Here is a 21,619-nt window from a genome sequence, read left to right on the forward strand (position 1 = left end):
TATGCTACTTGTAATACTATATTTGCTCATAATTTGTTCCTTCATTTACATATTTAAAGATCTTTATTGAGATGTTACTCTGTTCTAGATTCCATATTAATTACTGCAAACAGTTCAGGGGTCACTTTAAATGCCTCCAATGGACTGGCAGTGTAGTGACAAAGAACATTTACATACAAATAATAACAAAACTAAGCTCTGGTAAATGTTTTAATACTCTCCAATTCTTATTCCAATATGCATAGCACTTTGCAATGTGACTTTGGCACTCTACTTCACTTCTCATCCTTAAATCTGGACTAGGCTTCTGAAGTGGAAATGGTATCATGTGAGTTTTGCTGCCCGGGCCTCAAGAGACCTGGAAGCTTCCACTTTCACCCTCTCGTAATGCTATATTGAGATCTCCATGCAAGGACATCAGGGTGGCTTAATGGAGGATACAAGTTCACGAAGAAGAAAATCAAGGCCTTCTAGTCAGTAGCCATCAGCAACTGCTAGACCAGCAGACCCTCCAGTTGAGTGCAACTTCAACTTCAGAAGTGAGCCGGGAGAATACCAGCAGAAGGGCATCACAGCCAATCTACAGGATCACAAAAAATAGTAAATTATTTTTCTTAAGCCACTGGATTTTGGAGTATAACTGAAAAAAGAGCATTGTTATGTCCTCTCAGAAAGTTTCTATAATAGCTCCACTCGCAAGAATAGCTGCCATCTGTGATATTTAAGGCATTTGTTTTTCAGGCCATTCATTTGATGCTCAATGCACATTATTATTATTATTATTGCCATGGGCCACATTATCTATCAGATTTGTCTCCTTGACTAAATCAGGGGCTTTTTAAGGCCTTTTCCTTAATTGCATTCACCATGCTTTGGCAGGAGTGGTAGTTCAAAAAAAAAGATGATATTGATAAAATTTTTTAAAAATTATATTTCAATCAGCTTATGAACTATCCTGGGCAGTTTGGTACAATAGATCCTATAAATACTTATGGGGATCCTATGAAATATTATGCACTGTGCTTTCAGAAATGTTAGTATTGTTGTTGTTAGTATAATCATCATAATTGTTATTATTTAAATGATCACAATAACTTTATGAGGAAGTTAGTTTTATCTTTATTTTATAGTTACAATATTTGAGATCAGAGAAGTGAAATCTTTGTTTCAAATACACACAGTTCCAAGTGGTAGAGCTGAGATGAAAGCCCAGGATCTTGCCTCTTTGTCATTGCTTCTCAGAAATAGGCAGGCAGATAAGATGACTGTCATCTCTGCTGGGGAGGCCAGTTGGAATGAAGGCACTGTAGGGCCCCTTCCTTCTTGGGTCTTGGAGGAAAATGTGTTGTAGGAAATAAGAGTTAACAAAGGGCAGCTGAGGAGTGGGGTGTAAGGCCGCACTGCGTTCAGACAACAGCCCTCCTCAGTCATCACAGCCTGCTTTCCCCGGGAGGAGCAGTGTTAGACTGACATTACCCTTATTTATGACCATTTGACTTCTTTTCTTACTGAGCCCCATGGCCTAGTCTCAGGCAGCAGCAACACAAGGTGTTGCTTTCCAGTTAATACAGGGATGGCATGCTTTCCAGTCAATATAGGGATGGCATGCTTTCCAGTCAATACAGGGAGATCATTTGGGGCAAAGTGGATCACCAGCTGGAAAAAGTGGGCTATTTTGATGCAATGTTTTGGGTGCTCTTGATGCAATTGCACTATGAATATGGGGTTCCTGAGACCTTCTGGGAGAAAGCAATTTGGATTGTCCCCATGAGGGAGATGCAATATTAAAATGACAGAAATATATATGAGCTTTTTTTAAAAAAATTATGGTTTTCCATTTAGAAAAGATCCAGGATCTTTTATTGCATATGTAGAAATAAATATAAAAGAAAAATGGAAAGAAATGGAGGAGAGGGAAATGGCCATAATTTTTAAAAGCATGAAGAATTTAGTTGAGTGGCTGTGGAAAAGTTTATTTATTCAATTAATAATAATAATAATGTTAATCATAACTAACATATATTGAGAACTGACTTTGTACCAGGTGCTATGTGAAACCTCTGGTTTAATAGTAGTAAAATTTTTTTTAAAAACCTGGTATGTCTTTGCTCATAAAATTTGCAATCTAATGGAAGGAGACATACTTTAAACAATAAAATATATAATTCCAAGTTATGATAGAACTAAGAAGAAAGAATGGGATGCTGTGATTAAAAATATAATGGGGAACATGAAAATTGAATTAGGGGGTCAGGAAAAGCTTCTGTGAGGAAGTAAGATTTGACATGAGCCCTAAAGCCTTGGAGACCAGAAAAAATAGATCCAATGGAAACAGTCTGGATTCGTGGTGGACATAAGAAAAAGACATTAAAGTGCTAGGAGATAAAGTTCTGGCATGGCTTTCAAATGGTTTCGTTAAGAAGCTTCCAGCCCTGCAAGTAATTGCAAACAGTGAGAAGACTTATCTGAAATCAAGCAGCCAGAAAAGATGACTTCTCCATGTCGCCTGTAGACACAGGATTCCATAGCCCTGACTGATCTCCAGTTAGGACAAATGGAATGGAAGGACAGGTAACAAGCCATTGACTATGAGGGGCTGCCAGGGTCATCCTGTCACGTCCTCAAGGTGGCTTTATACAAGACTATGCTTTATACAACTCTGGTGGCAGTATGTATATTTTCTGTAAAACAAGCCATAATTCCCAAACATTTAAAAATCTGTCCTCCAGGAAACATTTTAAGAACCACCAAAGAGAACTAGGCAGGCTGTGCTGACCGGCCCAATAGACCACAAATTGGGCTGATTCTGCAGTGAGTCACTAACCTCTAGCGCTCAGTGTTCCCCTTGGAGGAAAGAGAACAGCCATTGCAAACTGTTGTCTGAGAACTTAATAATTAATGGTTTTGCAAAAAGTGTCACTCAGTTTCTGGCAGAGCTCTGCTCTCTTTGGCATTGGAGTGGAAGATCAGCCGGGGGGCAGGTCAGTGGCAGTCTGGAGTGATTCTCAGTGGGAACTGGCCGAGCATATAATTATATCATGAGTCAAGCTCTCTCCAGGGATGTAAAATGACCAGAGGAAAATGAAATAACATTATATCCCACATGAATAGAGGCACTGGTGGAGTAAGCTGACTCCTGAGAAAGAAAACCAGGCTAAGAAGTTTCCCAGCACTTAAACGTCTTATGACTTGTCCCTGTGCCCCTTCTTTTAAAATGAAGAGATTATAGAGGCACAATTTATGCCTTTGCCTTCAACCCAGAGGAGCAAGAGACCAGAGACAACAATCCACATGGATAGATAATCTTGATAAACAAAAGGCCATTTAGCTGAAAAACTCCTTGTGCCATTTAGATCCAACAGAGAACTGTTTATTCAAGAAGAAATTAGACTGACGAATGTTGTGGTGGGAGTTAAAAAATATTTTTTCCTCACTAAACCACTTCCAAAGGTATATTTTTATGTGTCCAGGAATAGCAGTCTGTTTGTCTTGCTTGTGCTTGTTCCCCATCTCGTTTCTTTTTGGTCAACATCCAAAGAATTAGTCTCTTTGAACAGTGGCAATGTAGTAGCTGAAGCCAAATTAGTATGAATGGTACTGGCTGCGCCTCCCAACTCCCACTGCCTCTGCTTCCCAGATGATATAATTAGCCAGGGGACTTTTGATCAGTTCAGCAAAGAAAAACAGTTATAGGGCAGCCCCAGCAACCTGGGTTATGGGGTAAGAAAATCAAAATAGGAGTGACAAGCTTTTCTGATGATTTCCAAAAAGGTTATTTTAGACAGAAAGTACAGAAACAGGAAAATGCTCTCAGAGGGGAAGAATAAATAGAATTTGATATTTACCTCTCCTTAGTCATTAGCAATATTTCCGAAGACAGCAAGCAGTAAGCTTGAGACAAAACTTGGGAGATGAGGGACAGTGTCTTAAGGTGAAAGCACAGTACAGGGTGGAGTCTGTTAGATACTCTTCAGGAAGTCACTCAAGATAAATATCTAACGTTCAGTTTCTATTTGTTCAATGTTTGATATGAACATTAAGGTTATTTACTTGGGGATGAGGAGTAAAGTGTTGAAGCAGAAAGAGGAGGAGTATTTGAAAGAGACTGGGGATTTTGATTTTATATCCACCCCTGGGAAGTTGCTGTCCATGCAGGGAAATTTTCCTTTCAGATAGAAAAGTAAGTGGTGGGTGGGCGATAGGATTAAAAAGGGACACATCTACTCCTTCTCACCCTCAAAATAAAAATGAAGGCCACTTGGAGTTACTAGTGCTCTCATGTGAATATCTCTGAAATGATGATAGTACTAAATCAGTCAGTCAGCATTGACTGGCTGCCTGCTTGATACGCAGTTCCTATAAAAAGGAACTGGAGCATGGTAGGGATTCAAAAACAAGGACCTTGTAAGAAAAAGCCTGTGGCTAATAGAGTGGTCAGTGTGTAGGGTACTACTTCCTAATGAAAGAACTGGAAGAAACTGAGCAAGTCCCCTTACGTCTGCCTTTGCACCCTCTGCTCCAGTTCACACTGAAAATATCCTCAGTGATGTTACAAGTGTTGAGAATGTGAAGGTAAGTGTTCTAAATGGATCACTCAGTGGAGAGCCATCTACTTATGTCTTTTTCATTGGCTATAATTCCAACTCGTAGAGCTTCAGTTCTATAAATTTCACAAGAATTTTTAGGTTTTCAAAGTCACTTACTATCATATTTTTTTAAAAGACAGTTTTTTCTCTTACATTTCACATGTCCAAAATTAGGATGCACCTTGAAATCAACTGATATGTATATTTAACCTGGAAGAAGTGTTTTCATTCCCTCTTGTATAGTTATGAAGCTGATGAAATTAGTTTAACATCAAGGAATAAAGTGAAAGGTAAATAGACCTCTGAGGCAAGAAACTTAAGATGTGCTATGGTCTGAATTGTGTCCCCCTGCTCTCCAAATTCATGTTTAAGTTCTAAACCCCAGTACTTGAATATAGGGGCTTTAAGAGGTAAAATGTGGTCATTAGGATGGGCCCTAATCCAATGTGGGTAATGTCATTATAAGAAAATAAAATTAGGAAGGATGCAGATATGCACAGAGCAAAAATCTGAAGACACAGGGAGAAGATGGCCATCTACAAGCCAAGGAGAGAGGCTCCAGAAAGAAACCAAATTTGTATCAATCAGCTTAGGCTGCTGTAACAAAATACCATAGACTGGGTGGCTTATCCAGCAGGAATTTATTTCTCACAATTCTGAAGACTGGAAACACCAAGATCAAGGGACTAGTGAATTCAGTTCCCCAGTGAGGTCTCTGTTCCTGTCTTGCAGATGACCATGTTCTCCCTGTGTCCTCATGTGATGGAGACAAAGCTCTACTGTCTCTCCCTCTTCTTATAGTGGCACTAATCCTGACATGAAGGCTCCACCCTTATTACCTCATACAAAACTAATAATCTCCCATAGGCCCCAATGCCATCACATTGGAGATTAGGGCTTCAACATATAAATTTTGGAGAGGGAGCACAATTCAGTCCATGGCATACCTTGATCTTGGTCTTCTGCCTCCAAAACTGTGAGGAAAGAAATTTCTGTTGTTTAACCTACCTAGTCTGTGGTATTTTGTTATGGCAGCCCTGGCAAACTAATATAAAGTGTTGGTTGTATACTAGAGCAGAGTGAGCCTGACAGGCACTGGGGCCAGTTGGGAGAGACCCATGGGGCCAAGAGAGGACATAGGAAACTGTCGTAATCTGCTTGAGCTGCTATTACAAAATATCTGGGACTGAATAATTTAGAAAGAAGAGAAATTTATTTTCTCACAGTTCTAGGGACCGGGAAGTTCAAGATCAAGGTGCTGGCAGGTTCAGTGTCTCTGAAGGCTACTCTGTGGTTCCAAGACGATGCCTTGATTGTTCACATGACAGAAGGGAAAAAAGCTGGAAAAGGCACATATGAAGCCTTTTTAATAAAAGCCTCCATTCCATTCACTTAGGCTTCACTTTAATGATTTAATCACCTCCTAAAGACCCCCATATCTTAATCCTATCATATTGGTGACCACATTTCAATACAGGAATTTGGGAGGGGAGTGAACATTCAAACCTCAGTAGGGACAATAGAAAAAGAAGTTCAAAAAGTATTCAAATGTCAAAGAATGGATTTTTCTCAGATGTCAGATCTATCTGCAAAGAAGAACATCAGTTCCTTCTCTAACTTCATGGAAGGTTGGTGGAATATTGTACCTAGATAACTGTCCTTAGTTTTGTCATTTTGCTTTGTCATAAAATATCAGCCCTTTCAGGATGCCTGCTCTAGTTCCATAACTTTGTTCTGACTGGTCAGTTTTTCCTTCTCGTTTTACCTCATGATGGCTTTTTCTATATAAAGCCAAGAAAATGGATCAGTTCTGTCAAGTCAGTGGGAAAAATAGATCATTCAGATTGGGTGATAATATCCAGGTACAGAATATTTGAAAGAGCCTTTTTTCCATATCCCTTTCCTTTTGAAGCTAAAGTTTTTTTTTCTTCTGAATATTACCTTTTAAGTACTGTCAAAAGATTATTTATAGGATCTCTGAAAAATAGCTTTGGATGCTCTTGGTAGAGGAGATGTGGTAGGGAATCAAATTAGATTGGGTCACAAGGAAAAGTGTCTGTAAGAAATATGAATGGGACCCAGGGGAAATAAAAATTAAAGAGAAATCAAATCCGAGCTGTGCTTTCTCTATTTTGCCAAGTTAGACTTGGATTATGTCATCATATGTAATTTCAAGGAATGGGCACACCAGTTTGGATAAAAGAAAAAGTGATCTGATTTGTTTCCTAAAATGTAAATTGAATCATAGAGAGAAAATTTTCTTGGATGCAAAATAAATGTCCCTGATATCTTTCCCCCCATTATTAATTTTTATGAGCCTTATTAATTTTCATCCTAAATGAGATACATGATGCTGGAATTACATAAATATTATCATTTCCAGGTTATGTGTAATTTTCTCACTCTTTGGTATCAATATTATACTTCATGCAACTAAAGGTAAAATTTTTCTCCTTACTTGTAATGCAGGATATATCCCATATGGTATGTCTTGTCTTTTCACCTGCAATTCCATTTCTTCTGTATATCCTAAAGGGAAGTCCTGAGTACTTCGTAGATGTATCAGTTTGCTATTGCTGTATAACAAACCAATCCAAAACTTAGTAGCTTAAAACAACAAAAATCTATGTAGCTCATGATTCTGTGGGTCAGTAACTTAGGCTAGGCTATCTGGGTAGTACTGTTTATCTGGGCCAATCTTGTCTGATCTTGCCAGGAATTCACTTATGCTTCTGTAGTTAATTGGCATAATAGCTGAGGGCTGCTTGATTGTTAGCTGGGTCTCTCAGCTCTCCTCCAGTAGAATAGCCTGTGCGTGGTCTCATGGTGGCTGGTTCCATGAGTGGCAAGCAGGCAAGCTTCAATACACAAGTGCTTCTAATGCCTCTGCTTGCATCACAACTGCTAATGTCCTATGAGCCAAAATAAGTCATATGGCTAAAGCTAGAGTCAGTGTGAGAGGATACTGTCAAAGGATACAAGGAAGAGTGAATAAATTTGAGCTGTTACTGCAACCTACAGTGTAGGCATTTAAAAGGTTTGATAATGAAAGTCAAAAGGTACCTGATTTTCCTACTCTTATAATTAATTGTGTAGAAAATATATTGAAACAAATGAACCACAAAGGCACTTGACACTATGTGGAAAAGAACTATCTATTATACAAGTTACAAGGTTATTTGTTTCCTTTCATACATTCTTATTTGAGGAGAGTGTGAACTGAGAGGATGTGGGAAATCTAAAAGGACACATCATTGTTTACTCTTTTGGGGAAAGAGTACAGAGCAATTACTAAAGCCACCAGGGCAATTAGAGACCCTGAGGGAACCCTGGTCACATTTTTGGCTTTAGTAGAAAGTGGCTGGAAAAAATGAGTCCACCATGGTCAGGCCAGGAAATCTCAGATCACTTTACCTTTGGGCACTCCACACCCATATACCAAACCATGGTGTCTCAGAGTCTGTATGTGGCAGTAAGTCTATCTTATTGTTTTCTCCACGTTCTGGTGTGGCCTGGGAACTAACCGTGTTATGTCTGTTATTTAGGAGGGGCATCCTTGGGGTGGAACACCAATTTCAAAGATAGGTGGCAGGAAAAGAAAGGCACACTGACTTTTGGCAGTGTAAATCCTGAGGTGTCATTGGCAGCCTGATATAGTGGTGGTAACAGGGAGTCTGGCATAGGAATCTTGTTAGAACCTAAAGCTAATGGACCCAGTGGCACTGGCTAGAGTCCTGTTAAATTCATTTTCCTTCACACACGGAAACATTCTCTTCAGGGGCCCAAGGCAGCCATCTTGGTCTTGTGAGTTTGTGTCACAGTCCCTGGCTGAAAGTGGGAATGGGTTAGCACCAGCCAGAGCCATCACTGGCAGGCTGTCTCAGTGGGACTATCTCAGGGATGATAGGCTGCAACACTGAATATTCCCAAGAGGATTGGAAGCAAAGGAAGCGGAGCAATGTCTTGATGAATTCAATGATTGTGGATAATCAGGATCATTCACATTCAGACTTTCTTCCTCACTAGCTGATCATTCACATGAATAACTTAGATAATGACCTTCCTCGACTTCCTTCTTTCGTTTTTTCTCTAAGTACAGGTTTTAGTCTAAGTCTGAAGGTCTCAAGTCAAGATCCAGATAATTAATTTGACACTTGAATTTGATTCTTATAGGCAGGTAGTTTCAATACATCTAAATATAAAACCCTTTCATACATTAGTTTTTCATGCTACCTTTTTAAAAAAAATATACTTTTTTTTGGAACACTTACACATTTATAGAAAGAGGCTACCAGATACCACATGTGTAATTTTTCCTGTATTGATGTCTTGCATTAGTGAAGTTCATTTGTTACAATTAATGAATCAATATTGATTACTATTAATTAAAATCCGTAGTTTATTCAGATTTCCTGTTTTTACCTAACGTTACTTTTCTGATCCAGGATCCTATTCAGAATACCGCATTATGTTTAGTTGTCATGTCTCCTTAGGTGCCTCTTGGTTGTCACAGTTTCTAAGACTTTCTTTGTTTTTGATGGCCTTGACAATTTAAGTACTGTTCAGGAATTTCGTAAAATGTCTTTACACTGGAATTTGTCTGATGTGTTTCTCATGGTTAGACAGGGTTATGGGTTCTTAAGAGGAAGACCACAGAGGAAAAGTGCCATTTGCATCATATGTTGATAATGTGCCACATGCAGGATATATTATCAATAGGACTGATTATCACTGTTGATGTTGACCTCCATCACTTGGCTCAGGTAATGTTGATCAGGTTTCTCCATTGTTTAGTCATTCTTTTCCTGTTCCATTCTGTACCCTTTGGAAGGAAGTCACCGTGTCCGGCCCACAGCTGAGGAGTGGGAGTTGCGTTCTGCCTCCTTGAGGACAGAATATCTGCAATTCTACATGGGAGATTTGTCTCTTCTCCCCTATTTATTTATTCATTTGTTAAATGAATAAAATGAATAAATAATGAATAAATGAATGAAGTGAACACATAAATTCATTCAATCATTTACTTATATCAGTATGGACTCATAGGTATTTTTCTACTTTTAGTTATAATCCAACACTATATTCTGTTCCTTAAATTGTTCCAAGTTTGGCCATTAGGAGTCCTTTCAGGTGACTACTTTGCTTCTTTGACATACCCCCATTAATATGTGTGTATGTATATATGTATGTACATATTTATTTATTTTAGCACTTCTTACTTTCTGATATTACAAAATGCTTCAAGATCATCTTGTGTCTCTTCTGCATCAGTCCTAGAATCAGCCATTTCTTCAAGGAGCCCAGGTTCCTTTTATTGCAGAATGGTATTAGAAAGCAAGGTCTTGGTGCGTAGAGTACTTATTGCTACTGGAGTGTCTTCAATTCTAGGCCCTTTCAGCTAATAGAGTTAGGAAATATATGTGTGTATACTAACCCATGTACACATATCTATACTTCTTTCTATTGTAACTATTTGTATCTATATTAAACTAAGTGTGAGTTCGTACTGTTGTCTTTAATGCTAAGCATTACCACATGGGTTATTCTAGCTGTTTCCCTTACTGATCTGTACAATCCCACTTCAACAATGAGCAATCTAGTCCTCAACATCCCCATTTAAGTTTACGCTGTGTGCTAAAGTTCAGTTTATTAATTGCTGAGCTCCAGTATGCATAGATACTAGCATCAGAATTTTTAACCCATACCCACCTAGGAAATAGCTTCATCCTTCTGAGTACAGTGGTTATGAGTAGTTTCTTTTGTCACTAGTCTTACTGAAATCATTTCTAGAATTACCTGAGTCAGTACCATTTGCCCTTTCCTTTTCAGTGAGGTTTCACAGATTCATAATAGGTTTTGTTATTGCTGCCTGCATTCCTTTCTGAGATCTTCCAACATTCTAAATGATTTAAAAATTTTTGCCTACGTGTAGGTTACCTTTTGTGCTATTAAGCTCAATGGGTTTTGAAAAATTAATAATGTCTCATATCTATCATTACAGTATCATACAGAATAGTTTCACTGTCCTAAAAACAGCCCATGAGTCCTATCTATTCAATCCTCCTTTTTTCCTCTTAAACCTCAGACAACCACTGGTATTTTTATTGTCACTAAGTTTGCCTTTTCAAAAGTGTCATATAATTGCAATTACAGTGTAAAGCCTTTCAGGTTGTCCTCTTTTACTTAGTAATATAAATTTAAAATTTATTCATATGTTTTCATAGCTTAATAATGCATTCTTTGTTACAGAATAACATTCCATCTAATGGATACTCTATAGTTTGTTTATCCACTTATTAATATTTATTGAAGAACATCTTTGTGGCTTGGAATTTTGAGTGATTATGAATAAAGCTTCGAAAAATATTCATCTGTAGGTTTTTATGTAGACATAATTGTGTAGATCAGTTGGGTTAATACCTTGGAACCTGGCTGCGGAATCATAGGGTACTATGGTCTGAATGTGTCTCCCAAAATTTGTGTGTTGGAAACAATTCCCAATGCAGCTGTCTTGGGATATGAGGCCTAATGGGAGGCATTTGGGTAATGAAGACTCTGTCTTCAGGAATGAATTAATGCTATTACAAAAAGGGCCTGTGGGAGTGAGTTTCCTCGTTTGCCCTTCAGCTTTCCACCATGTGAGGCTGCAAGGAGCCCACACCTGATGTTGGTGCCTTGATTTTGGACTTCCCAGACTTTAGAACTGTGAGAAATAAATATCCATTCTTCTTAAAGTATCTAGTCTGTGGCTTTCTGTTACAGTATCACAAATGCACAGAGACACATGGCATGATTATGTTTAACTTTGCGAGAAAACACCAAACTGTTTTCCAAAGTGGCTGCATCCTCTTAGCAATGAACGAGCATTCCTATTGCTCTACCGTAATTTTCATTGTTTGTGCTTTAAGATTTTAGTTATTCTAATATATATATTGTGGTATCTCATTATTGTTTTAACTCGCAATTCCTTAATGACAAATGCCAAATGACGTTGAGCATTTTTTTCTTTCGGTATGCTTTTTTTTTTTTTTTTTTTTTAAAGTCTGTATATCTTCTGTGGTGATATATCAGGTCTTTTGTTTTTTTTTAATAAAGTTTTTTCTTTTTTGTTAGTTTTAAGAGTATTTTTTGTATATTTTAAACACAAGTCCTTTATCAGATATGTGTGTTGCAAATATTTTCTTCAAGTTTTTGGCATGTCTTTCATTCTCTTTACAGTGTATTTTGTAGGGCAAAAGTTTTGATTTTAATAAAGTCCAATATGTCATTTTTTTCTTTCATGGAGTATGCTTTCAGTGTTATACAAGGTGTCCAAACCCATGGTCATCTAGAATTCTTCCTCTGTTGTCTTCTAGAAAAGCTGGTACTAATCCTATTGAAACTATTCCAAAAAAACTATTCCAAAAAAACTCACTCGCTGATTCTACAAAGCCTGCATCACCCTGATACCAAAATTTGGCAAAGACACAATGAAAAAAGAAAACTACAGGTCAACATGCCTGATGAACATAGACTAAAAATCTTCAACAAAATACTAGCAAACTGAATCCAGAAGCACATCAAAAGTTAATTTACTATGACCACGTAGGCTTTTTCCTGGGATGCAACATTGGTTCAGCATATACAAATCAATAAATATGATTCACCACATAAACAGAATTAAAAACAAAAGCCATATGATCATCTCAATAAATGTACAAAAAGCTTTTGATAGAATTCAATGTTTCTTCATGAAGAAAACATCAACAAACTAGGCATTGAAGGAACATGCTTCAAAATAATAACCATCTATGACAAACCCACAGCCAATATTATCCTAAATGTGCAAAAGTTTGAAGCAATTTCCTTAAGAACACGAACAAGACAAGGATGCCCTGTCTCACCACTCCTATTCAACATAGTACTGAAAGTCCTAGCCATAGCAATCAGACAAGAGAAAGAAATAAGAGGCATCTGAATATGAAAAGCAGTCAAATTATCCCTCATTGCTAGTATGATTCTATACCTAGAAAACCCTAAAGATTCCACCAAAAGGACCTTAGTGCTGATGAATAACTTCAGTAAAGTCTCATGATACAAAATCAATGTACAAAACTCAGTAGCATTTCTGTCCACCAGTAATGTTGCAACTGAGAGCCAAATCAAGAATGCAATCTCATCTACACTAACCACAAAAAATAAAATACCTAGGAATACATGTAGCCAAGGAGGTGAAAGATCTCTACAAGGAGAGCTGCTATATACTTCTGAAAGAAATCATAGATAACACAAACAAATGGAAGAATGCCCATGGATTGGAAGAGTCAATATTGTTAAAAATGGCCATGATGCCCAAAACAATCTATAGATTCAATGCTATTCCTATCAAACTACCAATGTCATTTTTCATAGAAATAGAAAAAAACTACTCTAAAATTCACATGGAACCAAAAAAAAGCCTGACTACCCAAAGTAGTCCTAGGCAAAAACAAAACAAAACAAAACAACAACAATGACAACAAAAAAAAGCCAAGGCATTACATTACCTAACTTCAAACTATACTATGAGGCTACAGTAACCAAAACAATAATGGTACTGGTACAAAAATAGATACATATACCACATAAATCAATGGAAAAGAATAGAGAGCGCAGAAATACATATGCACATCTACAATTATCTGATCTTCAACAAAGTCAACAAAAATAAGCAATGGGGAGAGGACTCTCTATTTGATCAATAGTAATATGATAGCTGACTATCCATATGCAGAAGAATGAAGCTGGACCTCTCCCTTTCACTGTATACAAAAGTAAATTCAAAATAAATTAAAGATTTAACTGGAAGACTTCAAATGATAAAATATTCTAGAAGAAAACCTAGGAAATGCATTCTGGACATCCGCCTTGGCAAATTATTTATGACTAACTCCTCAAAAGCAATTGCAACAAAATTAAAAATTAACAAATGGTGCCTAATTAAACTAAGGAGCTTCTGCACAGCAAAAGAAACTATGAGTAAACAGACAACCTAGAGAACAGGAAAAATATTTACAAGCTATGCATCCAACAAAGGTTTAATATTAAGAATCTATAAGGAACTTAAACAGTTGAACAAGCAAAAACCAAACAATTTCATTAAGAAACAGGCAAAGGATAGGAAAGTAAAGTCTCAGGATATAAAACTTCTACAGACACTTCTCAAAAGAAGACATCCAAGTGGCCAACAAATGTATGAAAAAATACTCAACATCACTAATCATCAGAGAAATGCAAATCAAAACAACAACATGATATCATTTCACACCAATCAGAATGGTTATTTAAAAATAAAAAAACCCACAGATATTGGCGAGGCTGCATAGAAAAGGGAACATTTATACACTGATAGTGGAAATGTAAATTATTTCAGCCACCGTGAAAAGCAGTTTGGAGATTTCTCAAAAAATTCAGAACAGAACTACCATTTGACCCCAGGAATCCCACTTCTGGGTATATCCCCAAAGGAAAATAAATCGTTCTACCAAAAAGACACATCTGTTTGTACGTTCATTGCAGCACTATTCACAATAGCAAAAACATGGAATCAACCTAGGTGCCCATTAACAGTGCATTAAATAAAGAAAATTTGGTACATATACAACATAGAATACTATGCAGCCATAAAAATAATAAGTTGATGGGTGCAGCACACCAACATGGCACATGTATACATATGTAACAAACCTGCACGTTGTGCACATGTACCCTAGAACTTAAAGTATAATAATGATAAATAAAATAAATAAAATAAAATCATGTCCTTTGTCCAACATAGATGCAGCTGGAAGTCATTATCCTAAGCAAATTAACTCGGCAACAGAAAACCAAATACTGCATGTTCTCGCTTCTAAGTGGAAGCTAAACATTGGTTACACATGGACGTAAAGATGAGAGCAACAGTCACTGGGGACTTTTGTGGGAAGGAAGGAGGAGGAGGGAAAGGGCTGAAAAACTGTCTATTGGGTCCTATGCTCACTACCTGCATGACGGGATCATTAGTACCCCAGCCTCAGCATTATGCAATATATACCCATGTAACAAACCTGCACATGTACCCCCTGAATTTAAAATAGAATTTGCAATTAAAATTTTTTTTTTAAAAAATTAATTCATTAAAATAAGTTATCTCTCTATTTAGCTCTTCTTCAGTTTCTCTAGTCAGTGTTTTGTGGTTTTCCTCATACCTACATTTTACATATTTTTTTCTTAGGTTTATACCCGAGTACTTCATATTTTTGGTATAATTGTAAATTGTATTGTGTTTCTAATTCCAATTTGCAATTATTCATTGCTGATAGGTAGGAAAGCAATTAAATTTTATGTATTAACCTTTTGTACTATGACCTACAACTGTTTATTAGTTCTGGTAGTTTTAAAATGATTCTTGGGAGGCGATTTCTGCATAGAAAATTATGTTTCCTGTGAACAAGGACAGTTTTATTGTTTCCTTCCCAATATGTATACAATTTATTTCCTTTTAAAATCTTCTTTCACTATCTAGTGGCTTCAGTACAAAGGGGTATCCTTGCCTAGTTCCCAGTTTTAGAGGGAAAGCATCTAGTTTCTCAACATTAAGTAAAATGTTAGATATAGTTTTTTTTGGTAGCTGTTCTTTATCTAGTTTAACAAGTTCCTGTGTATTCCTAGTTTATCAAGAGGTTTTATCAAAAATGGATGTTGAATTTTGTCAAATACTTTTTCTGCATCAGTTGATATGATCATTAGATTTTCTTCTGTATCATGTTGATGTGAATTATATTAATTGATTTTGAGTGTTGAATCTTTCTTGCATACCTAGAATAAATCCCACTTGGTTGTAATGTATAATATTTTTTACACATTTTTGTATTTAGTTTGCTAATATGCTATGAGAATTTTTGCATCTGTGGTCATTATAGATATTGTTCTGCAGTTTTCATTTCTTGTAATGGCTTTATCTGGTTTTAGTATTAGGGTAAAGCTGATCTCATAGGATGAGTTATGAAGTGTGCCTTTTGCTTCCATTTTTTGGAAGAGATTGTGAAATACTGATATAACTTACTTTTTAAATATTTGGTATAATTCACCAGTGAAGTTATCTGAGTCTGGTGATTACAGTTTTTAGAAATTTACTAATTATTGTTTCAGTTTCTTTAATAGTTATAGGCCTATTCAGATGGTCTGTTTTTCCTGGTGTGAGTTGATAAATTTGTTTCTTTCAAGGAATTGGTCTTTGTTGTGAGCAGGTAATTAATTGCACACAGTATTTCTTTATAATCTTTGTAACATTCATGAAATCACTGTGATGACTCCTCTTTCTTTTCTGAAATTGGTCTTTTGTGTCTTCTCTTTTTTTTTTATTGGTTAGACTCTCTGAAGGTTCATTAATTTTATTAATCTTTCCAAAGAACCAGATTTTGGTTTATTTGATTATCTCTATGATTTTCCAGTTTTCATTGTTATTTATTTCTGCTTAAATATGTTATTTCTTTTCTTCTTTTAACTTTAGGCTTATATTGTTCTTCTTTCTTTAATTTCCTTATATGGAAGTCTAAGTTATTGAATTTCCATCTCTCTTCTTTTTAATACATTCATTTAATGCTATGCATTTCCCTCTATACATTGCTTTTGCTGCATCCCACAAATTTGGTAAGTTTTCATTCTCATTTAGTTAAAATATTTTAAAATTATCTTCAGACTTCTTCTACACACGTTATTTAGAAGTATGTTGTTTAATCCTCAAATATCTTGTGATTTTCCAGCTATCTTTCCGTTGTTGACTTCTAGTTTAATTCCACTGCGGTCTGAGAACAGACATTGTGTGATATCTATTCTTTTAAATTTGGTACTGTGGCTTATGACTTAGAATACTGCCTGTCTTGGTGAGTGTGTCATGTGAACTTGTGAAGAATGTGTATTCTATCATTGGTGGATATAATATTTTATAAGTGTCAACAAGATCAAGTTGATTACTGGTGCTATTCAGGCCAATTTTGTTGTTGTTGTTGTTTTGCTTTTCATTCGTTTGTTTTTACTGATTTTCTACCTGCTTGTTCTATCAGTTGCTGAAACAGGGATGTTGAAATCTCCAACTGTAATAGTCTATTTCTCTATATCTCATTGTAGTTTTAGCAGTTTTTGCTTCATGTATTTTGTTAGGGATGTTAGGGATGTTGTTATGGATGTTAATGGTTGTTATGTCTTATTAGAGAATTGACTCCTTTATCATTATGTAATGCCCATCTTTATCTCTGATAATTTTTTTTTTTTTTGCTCAGAACTCTATTTTGTCTAAAATTAATACAGCTACTCCAGCTTTCTTTTGGTTGACGTTAACATGTTAGATTTTTCTCTACTCCTTTACTTTTAATCTTTTTGTATTTTTAAAGTGGGTTTCTTCTGGAGAACATATAGTTGGACCCTTTAAAAAAATCCTCTCCAACAATCTCTATTTTTACCATTGGTTTATTTAGATTATTCACATTTAATATGATTATTGATAAAGTTGGATTAATTATCTAGCATGTTTGCAACTGTTTTGCAATCACTGCACTTATTCTTTGCTTATTGTCTTTCTTCCCCCCTGTTAGTTTGCTAGGGCTGCCATAAGAAAATACCACAGACTGGGTGGCTTAAATAATATAAATTTATTTTCTTACAGTTCTGGATGATAGAAGTCCAAGATCAAGATGTTGACACGGTTGGTTTCTTGTGAGACATCTTTCCTTGGCTTGCAAATCATTGCTTTCTTGCTGTGTCCTCATGTGGTCTTCTCTCTGTGTATGATTGTGTCTTGATCTCTTCTTCTTAAGAAGACACCAATCATATTGGGTTAGGACCCACTCTAAGGACCTCATTTTACATTATTATCTCCCTAAAGGCCATATCTCCAAATACAGTCACATTCTGAGGTTCTGAGAACTTTAATATATGACTTTGGCGGGGTAGGGGAAGGCAAAATTCAACCTCTCACACCTTCTCTTTCTACATTCTCTTGTCTTAATTCAGATTTTATATGATTCTATTTTCTCACCTCTCTTAGCATAACTATTATTCTTCTCTTTAAATTTCTTTTCATCCCCTAGAGTCTGCAATATATATTTACAACTAATATAAGATCATATGCCACTTCACCTGTAAGGCAGATATCTTAAAACAATGTAGTTCCTATTTTTTCCTCCTATTTCTTACAAGTTGCTTTCACTAATTTCAATTATCCATATGTTACAATCACTCAATACCTTATCACTATTATTACTCTAAACAAAGAGTTACCTTTTAGATCAATTAAGAATAAGAAAAACTGAAGACTATTTTATGTGTATTCACTCTTTCTCAAGGTTCTTTTCTTTTTGTAAGTCTGAGTTTGACCTATATCATTTTTCTTCTCGCTGAAGGACTGTTAACATTTCTTGCAGGGCCCACTGCTGGATTTGAGTTGGAGTTGTCTGTTTAAGAAAGTCTTTCTTTTTCATTTTTAAAGGAGAAGTTCACTGGGTATAGAAATCTCAATGCGTGGTTTTTGTTTCTCAACACATAAGCACCTCACTCCACTCTCTTCTTGCTTGCATGGTTTCTGATAAGAAGTCCACTGTAATTCTTGTTCTTGGTCTTCTATAGGTCAGGTGCTCTTTTCTCTGGCTTCTTTTAATACTTTTTCTTTGCTTTTGTTTTTCTGAAGTTTAAAAATAATATGTCTACATGTTGGTGTTTTGGTGTTTATTCTGCTTGATGTTCTCCCAGTCTCCTGGAACTATGGTTTGGTGTTCTCATTAATTTTGAAAAATTCTGTGTCATTAATATTGCAAATATTGTTCTTTGTTTTCTCTCTCTTCCTCTTCTTGTATTCTAATTATGTATCTATTATACCTTTGACATGATCACAGTTTTGATTTTTTTGATATTTTGTTTTCCGATATTTTCTTTTTGTTCCCCATTCTTTTTCTGTCTCCTGCCTATTTTACAGCTTTCTTTCTTTTTTTTTTTTTTTACAGGTTTCCCTGTAAAAAGAGACCAAAATGAATGTGGAGTTACCTCAAATCTACAGAATAAGGAATCACACAGTACCATAGTCACATAATAAAAGCAAAAAAAAAAAAAAAATTAAAAACATTTTACCTTTCAACTGCTGATGTTATGTATAATATATCACAAGTAAGCATAGCTATGCATTCATGAGCTGATTCTATTAACTTGTAGAATTTTAGAGATGAGCACATGTAAGCATATGGATACTCCTCTACCTTACAAAGTAAAAGCAAGCATTTTCTATTAATTTTTTTTTTTTTTTTTTTCTGTGTAAAACAAAGAACTCCTAGAGGTCAAATAAGAAAATTACACCAAACTCAAAGCACTATTAAGTCATGAAACAAAGAAGAATCGAGGTACAAGTCAAGCAGCATAATTCACCATTTTAGGTATTTCCAGCAACAATCGCATCTCACGAGTAAGATCTATTAAAAAAGAAATCTCAAGTTCCAAAAAATCAATAATCTAGTCTCTAAAATCAGATGTAAGGCTATGACCAACAGAAGACACCCAAACTTCTGTCATGGTAGCAGAGTAAATGGTTTTACTAAAAGCTGCTGACATTTCTATCAGTAGCAACCATAAGGGGGCTGTTGGTTGTAACCATAGTGTCCATATTGGTGGAGATAGTAAGGTTCTTGTCTGTGTTATGAGTAACGTTAACCCAGCATCATCCATGCCACTGATTAGATCAATTGTCACTTGGCCATCCCTGGCTGCTATCCCTGCTTCTGAACTGTCTGTTATCTTGAAACTGATTGCTTCTATTTATTTGGCTCCAACCAGCTCTGCTATTCCATTCCTCAACAATTAGAGGGGACTCAGGAGGGCGTTTCAGGTATTGCTGATACTCCCTGTCACCTTCTGTGAATCTACTAGCCAACATCTCTTCAAAAGTTGGAACAGCTTTGGAAGTGTTAGTCATTCTGAAATTCCCAAAGATTTGAGGAAGGTGTATTGCTTAATGTTTAGGTTGTTCAAAATCCACCAAAGTCTGTGTCAATCCACCTTGGGCCGAACCCCACCAGAGAGACAATGAGAGGTTGCAGGAGAGGTGCCTCTGGCCCACTACACCTGGAGGTCCAGACCACTCCAACTCTCTAAGGTAATGGAATCCCTCCCACTAGCATCTGACAACCACCTCCCATACTTTTTCTCTTTACATTTTGCTTTGGGAAACTTCTACTGACATGTCTTCAAGCTCAGTGGTGTTTTGTTTTTGTTTTTTCTTTTCTTGGCCATGTCCAGTCTTCTGATGAGCCTATCAAAGGCATTCTTTATTTCTGTTACGTCAAAAAAAAAAAAAAAAAAAAAAAAAAGAAAAAAATGAGCAAACATCTCAGGAGCCACCCCCAATTAATGAGGGACAGAATTTCTAGCATTTTCTTTTGATTCATTAGATTTTTTCTCTCTCTACTTGTGTTACTTGATTACTTGATTGTGTTTGTTTTTGGTTTGTATATACATTTTGCATTAAAGCCTTATTAATCATAGGTATTAATTAACATATTAATGATAGGTATTTTAAATTCCCTCCTATTCCACTCTCTGTGTCTATTTGCTCCCACTTATAAAGGAGAGCATGCGATATATGACTTTCTGTTTTGGGTTATTTCACTTTAGATTATGACCTTCAGTTCCATCCATGTTGCTATAAAAGACACGATTTTATTTTTTTTTATGATTGAGTAGCATTCTATGGAGACCTAGAAAGACAGGAGGGTGGTGAAGGATGAGAAAATACCTAATAGGTAAAATGTGCACTATTTAGGTGATGGTTACACTAAAAACTCAAAACTTATCCACTATGCAATATATCCATGTAACACATCTACACCTGTACTCCCTAAGTCTATATTAAAAAATTCCCTCTCTGGTAATTCCAGTGGCTGTATCATATCTGAGTTTTATTCTGATACTTGTCTCCTCAGATTGTGCTTTATGTTAGTTTTTGGATTCCCTCCCTCCCTCCCTCCCTCCCTCCCTCCCTCCCTCCCTCCCTCCCTCCCTCCCTCCCTTCCTTCCTTCCTTCCTTCCTTCCTTCCTTCCTTCCTTCCTTCCTTCCTTCCTTCCTTCCTTCCTTCCTTCCTTCCTTCCTTCCTTCCTTTTCTTTCTTTCACTTTTAGCATGTCTTATAATTTTTATTAAGAGCAGGTACAATGTATCAGAGAATAAGAACTGAGGAAATAAGCCTTTATTAATGTGAGACTTTATGTCAATATGGCTAGGAGTTGGGCTATGTATAATGTTTGCTGTAGTTGTAGATATCAAAGACTTCAACTTCCTCACATGGCCTTGTGTTTGTCTCCTCTGTTCTCTTTGAGCTTCCCTAAGAACTCTTTCTTAAATAAAGCTTGTGCCTTGCAGTTCTTTCAGCTGTAATCTATTATACTAGAATCCTGCTGATGTGTTGATAAACTAAGGGGGAGGGGAAGCATTCTATGATCTTATGATTAAATCATATTTTTTGTGTACGGGCCTGTATCCCCTGGGCTATTATCTTCACAAGTGTTTCTTGGTCTCTTCTCCTCCCGTCCCCTCCACCCTCTCCAGTTGGATGAGACAGAAAAGCTAAAGAGGTAGAATTGGGTAAATGCCCTTCGGCCTAAGTTACATAAGGCTCCGATAATTTCTTTTTCCTTGGAGAGTAGACGTCTGTTTGAGAATGCTCTGGATGTATTTAAATATGTTGACTTTTAACGAGCCCCTCCATCCCACACCCACCCACAAGTCACAGGGGCTATTTCTTGGCCCTTCACCTTGAGCACTTGGGAGGATTCCTGGAGGTAAAATTCACAAAAGTGAAGGGGGCTCCCTGAGACTTTGGTCCCCATGCATTTCTAACTCTAATGCTACTGCACATTCAGGCTATGATAGTTCCTCAAAATTACCACCTACAGCTTTCTAGCAGTATATGAATTCAGCAGCTTTTGCTCCAGGTAAGCCGATATTGGCTATAATCCTTTGTGTTACCTGTCTCTCCAGATCTTGGGTGGTGGTTTGCC

At 36.5% G+C, this 21,619-nt stretch overlaps 1 pseudogene; it reads right to left on the bottom strand.

Moving 5' to 3' along the window:
* Positions 1-19,183: 19,183 nt before the first annotated feature.
* Positions 19,184-19,556, bottom strand: LOC105493736 (RNA guanine-N7 methyltransferase-activating subunit-like protein; annotated as a pseudogene).
* Between the last annotated feature and the right edge of the window lie 2,063 nt (positions 19,557-21,619).

Source organism: Macaca nemestrina, chromosome 1 (assembly GCF_043159975.1).
Source record: "Macaca nemestrina isolate mMacNem1 chromosome 1, mMacNem.hap1, whole genome shotgun sequence".
NCBI classification, from domain to species: Eukaryota; Metazoa; Chordata; class Mammalia; order Primates; family Cercopithecidae; genus Macaca; species Macaca nemestrina.